Source organism: Clupea harengus, chromosome 19, assembly GCF_900700415.2.
Source record: "Clupea harengus chromosome 19, Ch_v2.0.2, whole genome shotgun sequence".
NCBI lineage: Eukaryota > Metazoa > Chordata > Actinopteri > Clupeiformes > Clupeidae > Clupea > Clupea harengus.
In genome coordinates, this window is record NC_045170.1 from 21899453 (window position 1) to 21907290 (window position 7838).

The window sequence follows — 7838 nt, forward strand, 5'->3', positions numbered from 1 at the left end:
TCCCTCTTCTTGAGCAGCTAAAAGGCCCCTCAGGCTGAGCTCTTTGATTGTCCTTTGTCATCTGCTGGTGGCACTGGGGATGTGTCAGCAGCAGCAGACAGACAGCTGGTGCTGGTGGTCTTGTGTGTGTGCCGAGAGCTCTCCATCCTCCACCCCCACCCTCAGCCCCTCCACCCCACCCCACCCCACCAGCACCAGGGAACCTACAGCTGGGTTGTGGCGGGTCACAGGAACAGGGCCACGGCACAATGGCTGTCTTTGTGTGTCTCTGGAGGGTATGGCATCGTTTACTCGCAGCTTATGGCTCTGCACCTTCAGCCCTCTTGACTCCTGCGCATTAAGGAAGTTAGAGTACAATGAAGTCTATTGCTGTGGGGGTATATATTTATTGGCAATAACCGTTATATGACCATAAATTATCTCCGTTGTATGCTTTATAATAAACATGCCACAAGCTACCTGTCTGTGTTTACTCACGTTCACGAGATGCTGTAGGTTGCTGCATGTTTGATGGAATTTACTGGACGTAGCTTACTATCCTGCACGAAACCACATCAGTTAGTTCAAATGATCACCCCCTATTTTATTCTTCTGTTGACATGGATGTTAGGATCAATCGAAGAAATTTGTATGTTTACTTACAGCACATTTAATATTTAATATTTGGGTCTGAAATGACTCTTAACTGATTAAAACAAACAAATGATAATGGTATTAACAAAATATCATCAATATCAGTCGAAATGGTATTACAAAAATGTCTTGTTCATACCTCCCAACACACAATACTCAAGGCAGTGTATGCTTAAGGATAATGTAGTAAATCATGAGAGATTACCTCTTATTTTCAGTATTTTTGGTTGTAATGGGACAACCATTGCATCAACATTTAGACAGTGATCTAGAAAAGTGGCATCAAAATGACATTGTCTGGCTCAGTAAGAAGATATATTGAGAATATTCCATTCACTACAGTTGATTCTGTTAAAAATAAAAACACTTCTAAGATCTGACAACATGGTTTTGTCAGATGCGAGGTTTTACAATGTCTGTGGCGAGATGCCAAGCATCTTTATATCCACAAGCACAGCCTGTTATCTTGACTTGAGGATCTGGAAACATGTTCTCCTTAAGGGGCCCTAAGCTGTCGAAGAAATGCATGCAAATGTACATTTATGTATCCACATATCTATCTAGTCCCAGAATATGAAAGCATTAAACGTATGCCTCAGGCTGAAACACGGAGCCTGACAAACAGAAAAGAGTGCGGTTTTTAGTGGTCTTGTACAAGCGAGAGAAGGATGGGTGCACAGCAGATTCGAGCAACATTTTGGTTTTGGTTTTCAGTTTCAACACAAACACATTGGGGGATTTTTTCTTCTCTGCCTTGGCATCATTATGCATGCATGCGCTGGCACCTGGTGCTTGAGCTGGCGCTAGGGAGAACCAGTGAAGTGTTTTGTGTTTTTTTTTGTGTTGTTGTTGTTTTTCTTCTTTGTGCTAAGCAAAGGGTTGCTGTTGCTACTAGCCGGGTGCAGAGGGTTTTGCCCCGTCGTTGAGATACGGATACTGACACCCACAGTCGCGCACCCACGAGCACACGCCCTCTGCATTTGCACACAAAGCTCAGATGTCACGCCAAGCACGGCGGGCACCCAGTGGTGGCATCGATGGGCACACGAGCTCACCGGGCTGGCCTCTGCGGCTCCCGATGGGACCAGGATTTAAGCTCCATCTGGTCTGGCTGTGACGAGCCCATTGATCCCACTAGCACCTCCAATGCTGCCAAATCTGGCAACCTTGGACTCTCAGGGTGCGTCTCACCTAGCACTAGCCACTTTATTCACGTGTTTTATATCATTTTATTTACACACATTGCATTTTTTCAGCCTCCTGTTTTGGCGCTTCATAGATCAAATAGAATTTTTATTGAATCAATACGGCAAGGCCAGAATCATGAGTTCATATTGTATATATGTACATGTTTTCATTCGGCAGAAGCTTTCATACGAATAGACTTGCCTATGCTATACTTGTGTATGGTGTAATGGGTATCGAATCCACGACCTTGGTGTTGTTAAACTTGGTGCTGTTAGCACCATGCTCTATTAGCGTTCAAGTTTAATGCGCCTATCTATGTGACACTTTGAACAACATATGCTATATCACTTCATAATGATAACTTTAAAAGTGCATGAAGGATTTGTTTTGTCTAATACTAGCAAGCTAACTAGCTAACAGTCAACTGTTTTGACTTGCAAACATCAACAACGGCAGTGTTGGCGCAGATAACAGCTAGCTGTCTAATGTTGAATTTGCAGATGTTGTTGTAGAAGCACCCAAGCAAGAAACACCCTTCTTCACTCCCACTTCTTGACTAACGTGTCGCCTCGTTCTCGTGAGTTTAGCGTACCTGATGTTGTGTCTCTCACTGGTGTGGGAGAAGCGTTTGGTGTGAGTTCAATCAGAGGGGTTCTGGTGTGGTTTCGTGACGGTGACGTTTGTGTGGGGATTTTCTTCCTTTCTCACGTTCTCTGTCAGAAACTTAAAGCGCCAGAGTGATGGCCTAGTTTTACAGCAGAGCTCTGCCATGCTGCACAGCATGTGGAAGCAAAACCCCACAGCCTCCTGTGGAAGAGGATCATGAGGCAGCCTCTCTCTGGTGGTTACTTAGTATCACACACACACACACACACACACACACACACACACACACACACACACACACACACAGACACACACACACACACAGAAACGTTTTTGTGTGCTTATTTGAGTTTGTGATTGTCTGAGTATGTGAGTGTGTGTGTGTGTGTGTTTTCCTGCTTTGTTTTGGACCACTGGCATTGCGAGAATTTTTGTTCCTTAATTGAATAATACATTGATGTGATTTCATCCATAAACCCCAGATGACTGACACATACTGAAAACAGCACAGCAGTAAACAAAAGCGACCGCTGACGTCCCTGGGGTGGGTGCCAGTCTGCATTTGAAACGGCTTCACAGTCCAGAGCCCACGACTCTAATAAGGTCTCCAGCAGCCACTGAAATGAACACCGTAAGTGAATAACCATTTAAAACAAAAACCTGTTTTTTTTTAGATCTTCAATGCCTGAAAGACATTGTTTCTCCATGTTTCAACGTATTATTATGATGTTTTATTTGTATGTCTGTTAGCCGTGTCTGTGTATCTGTATTTGGATAGAAGACTGGAAGTGTTAAGTGAGGTAAATGTTGTGTTTTCTAACCTTATATTCATTGGCAATGCAATTGTTGTTGTCATGAAAAGCATCAAATTGATTTAATGTTAGCATATAATTAATTATGAAACATATTTCCGAATCCTCATGCTGTACTTTTCAACTCACTCTTCTTCATTTTTATTTGGAATGAAACAATGTTTTATGGGCTGTCTGAATAATCTTGAATTCCAATTAGGTATTCGCATTTCTCTGTGTGTTAATGTCACTGCAGTTCGCTAGGGAAACATGAATGACTACTTTACAACAGTAATTTCACAACAGTAATACATTCACTGTTTTGCCTGTTGTACCTCATTTTCCCCCCACTCTATTGAACTAAGTTTGGATAGCTTAAACTAGCTGGGGGACATTGACCAGTCAGTTTGAGCTGTTGCTATAAACGAGAATTTTTACTTGTAATGTACACCATCTCTACTGGATTGAACCGAATAACCTGTAATATGATTTTCAAATCATCAAATATCATCAAAATACATAGGTCTATGGTATAAAGCATGATAAATAGGTTAAGGCTATTTGAAACCTTGGCTAGCTATATTAAAAATAAATGAAAAATCTGGCTGGCTGGCTGGCTGACTGACTTCCTCGCTACCATGCCCTGTGTTAGGAGTGTTGTTTAGAGGGCAGACTGGGTGTGGGCTGACTCATGAGGGAGACCCATCACCTCTGGCTTGCCTGCCTACTCTTATTGTTTGCAGAGGCAACAGGAGACGAGGGGAGAGTTTCAGGAAGCAAAAACTGTTCACACACAGTCAAAACACACACACACACACACACCACACACACACACACACACACTCACACTCACACGCACAGACACACACACACACACACACACTCACACTCACACACACAGACACACACACACACACACACACACACACACACAAGGTCATACAGATACTTACACACAGACACACACACACACATATATATGTTCACATATGGAAAGAAAGATACTTAGGCAGTGAGACACAAACAGACAAACACAAAACTAAAATTATGTCCATGTTTGCATACAGGGTTCTATAAGCCACACACACACACACACACACACGCACACACACACGCACATACACAGACATGCACACACACACACACACACACACATCCACACACACACATGCACTGCACACATTTGCATTGTTGTGAAAAGGCCATGTTGGAGCGTGTCGTTGCTCCTGGCCCTCTCTTAATCACTTCCTCTTATTGTGTGAGGCAGGAAGTGGATGGAGAAAGAAAACACTTCCTGTCCCAACGGCCTCCCCGCCATCTCCCCCTAGACACATGAGATGAGTGGTTAACAGACGAGTGAGTGACGGGGAGGAAAAAGACACACAGACAATGACCTTATGAGGGGAACATCCCATGGTCACCACAGAAACAACACACGGACAGTATGAACAAGGAAAAGAGAGGCAGAGAGAGAGAGAGAGAGAGAGAGGGAGAGGGAGGGAAGATGGAGGGATAGTTAATCATCATTATATGATATCTTGCCATTTGTTTTTTTCTCTACTTCTATATAGTATGTGTTTTAGTGCCAATTATGTAAGCCTATTTGAACTGAAAATATTTGAACTGAAAGAGAGAGGGAGAGAGAGAGAGAGCGAGAGAGAGCCTGTAATTGCTGTGTAGGGGCTCCATGGAGTTAAAGGTATGCATGTGTGTCTAGTGGTCTAACAGGGTAAACAAAGCAGGATTTTGGTTTGGGCGAGTGACTGCAGTCCAACAGAAAAACAACACAATGAATATTCCATGAGTCCACTCATAAATCTTCTTTTAAGTAGGGCTCCACTCACAAACCTAAAACAATACAATTGCAAAAAGAAACAGACACACACACACACACACACATAAATCCATGTGAACAGGGACAAACATATGGTGTACTCTACAATAAGGTCTTGCACTTTCTTCCACTGTCCAACATACATGCACGCTTGCTCACTCACTCACACACACACACAAACAGATAACCATGTAGACACAAAACTATGCACACACACCCATGTGCGCACACACACACACACTAACACACACACAAACAGATAACCATGTAGACACAAAACTATGCACACACACACACACACACACACACACACACACACACACACAAACAAAGCCACCTCCTAGCACGTCCACAGTAATGCTACACTCACAGGAGCACGCGTGCACTGGCTGCCAACCCAATCCATGAATCATTAACCATCTGCTTGCTAGGAAGGCTGAGGGGGGAGGAGAGGAGAGAGGGGCAGAGAAAGAGAAACAGAGGGAGGGAGGGAGTGAGGGAGGGAGGGAGGGAGGGAGGGAGGGAGAGAGAGCGGAACAAAGTCTGCCTTTTTATGGCATCCTTTTGACACAAAACAAAGGGTCTGTTTTAGCCTGCAAGTGGATGGGTCGGCTGACAGACAGACAGAGTGGTAGAAAGAGAAGGAGGAAAGAGAGAGACCGAGGGAGAGAGGGAGGGAGGGAGTGAAAGAAAGTCATGGACAGACATAGAGAAAGAAATAGAGAGGGGCAGAGAGAGAAAGAGAGACTGAGAGCGAAAGAGACATAGAGGAAGAAAAAAACAGAGAGAGAGAGAGAAACAGAGAGAGAGAGAGAGAGAGAGAAAGAAAGAGAGAGAGAGACAGACAGACAGATAGGCAGAGGGGTGGTCTGATGCTAGGGGAGCTGAGGGTCTGGGTGCAGGTTCTAGTGTGGCCTTACTGCACTGGGTGCTGGGGGGGGCATGAAGGGGGGAGAGGAGGGACAGTGCAGGCAGCTGTTTGGCAGATTGCAAGGCTGTGTCTGTGTGTGTGTGTATGTCTATGTGTGTGTGTGTGTGTGTGTGTGTGTGTGTGTGGAGGCCGGGGGTGGAGGTGGGGGGCCGGGTGGGTGATCAGCTGAGCCTGTCCAGGGAGCAGCTGCTGATGAGGGGACGAAAGAGAGGAGGACACTGGGTTTCCTGTGGTCTAGAACCTGGTGTGGACTCAACAGAAATGAACACTCTAGGCTTCAGGATCGACCAGAAAGACTCAGAGGCTTTCAAGTCACTTCACAGAAGCCCCTTCTTAATTATTTAGTCTATTGCTTAGTCACATTAGTTCAACAACTCACTCCTTGTGTTTGTCTTTCGAATAGTGCGTCTTGTAACCGTCCATTTATTTTGTTATGTGTTACATTATCATGTTGGTGTCTGTCTGCAACGTCATTATCTGCCAAACCCAAATTAATTTGAAATTTTACTCACTAACCTGTTTTGGTGCTGCTTTCTGTGAAACGATGACTGATCGCTTCACGCTCAATTTTCATTTCTCAGTAGTTTGGGTTTTTGTTTGGGGTTTCATGCCATGATTCAGATACCAGACTAGCCAATGGCAATGGCAATTTGACTCTTTTATTTGTCCTAAAACTCATCTCTATTTAACGAAGTTTCCCTATAGCCACAAATCTCCACTACTCTACTAAGGCAAGGACATTTTACTTAGGTCTACTATGCTTGCCTATGGACAAATGGTTTCATTGTTATTAGTGAATTTACAAATACATTAGATCCATACACATTCTAGGGGTCCATATAGCATTGCTGTCTGCATGAACATCCCAGGAGTGACATCTCATGACAGCATCCACAAACTGTATTCATCTGTGATCAACGTGTCTTGTCAACTGCCATATTCAGTTTGTCCACGTGAGCTGAATAAGTCATGCTTCAATGATGAAGGCTTGAGAGTTCACTATTCTTCAGTCTTGTGTGTGTGTGTGTCTGTGTCTGTGTGTCTGTGTGTGTGTGTTTCTCTCTGTGTGTGTGTGTGTGTGTGTGTGTGTGTGGTGTGTGTGTGTGTGTGTGTGTGTGTGTGTGTGTGTGTGTGTGTGTGGTTATGTGCAAACTGTCATGAACACACAGCATTAAGGAAGTCCATTGTGTAGAAGAGTAGCCTCTTCAGGGAAAGAATCACCATTGTCATACACACCACACACACAGAGACAGAGCGAGAGAGAGAAGAGAGAGAGAGAGAGAGAGAGAAGAGAGAGAGAGAGAGAGAAAGAGAGAGAGAGAGAAAGACTAATTTAGTCTGCACAAACAGTAGAAAAGCTGAAATAGGTTGAACACAGCTCTGGCCTAAGGTTGGTAACACCAGGCTGTATCAGGTCCAGAGTGGCCCATTGCTTCAGTGCTTTGGCAGTCAGTTTGGATAAAGTAGGGCTCATATCATTGTTGTCTAAAGAGGAGGAATCTAAACATCTGTCCTGCTTCTGCTCATAGTACTTACACGTCATTTTCCTTTGGGATCAATCTATCCCTCCCAGAAAAGGGTGGTACAATTCTGTAGTAGTACCCTGAAGGAGCTACAAAAAGGTGGTTAATGTAGTGGGCGGTTCCTCCCACCCAAAGGTTCCTATCTCCTGCTGAACTTCCATGAGTTCCTGCACTGGTAAAGGCCTAGACGTCGCTTTGCCCAATTACCACCGACACTTCCTAACTGATAGTCCTGTCGTAGGGCTTGGAGCACATCCCTCCAGCTCGTAATGGCGACCCCCACCTCCCACCTCCCACCTCCCTCCGGCCTCCCCCTCTCCTCCACACACGGG